The following is a 296-nucleotide window of genomic DNA, read 5'->3' as shown; positions in this document are numbered from 1 at the left end:
TATGAAGCCAGCCTCACTCTAATACCAATGTCAGGTAAAGATACAACCAAAAAAGAAAACTATAGACCCATATCCTTAATGAACATAGGTGTAAAATTCTCAATAAAATACTTGCAAACGGCATACACACACACATCAAAAGGATCATCCACCATGATCAAGTTGGCTTTATTCCAGAGATATAAGGATGGTTCAATATATGTAAGTCGATAAACATCATAAATCACATAAATGGGCTCAACAACAAGAGCCACATGGTCATCTCAATAGATGCAGAGAAGGCCTTTGACAAAATT

Source organism: Nannospalax galili, unplaced genomic scaffold (assembly GCF_000622305.1).
Source record: "Nannospalax galili isolate Female #2095 unplaced genomic scaffold, S.galili_v1.0 scaffold311, whole genome shotgun sequence".
Taxonomy (NCBI): domain Eukaryota; kingdom Metazoa; phylum Chordata; class Mammalia; order Rodentia; family Spalacidae; genus Nannospalax; species Nannospalax galili.
Note: the sequence above shows the minus strand (reverse complement) of the source record.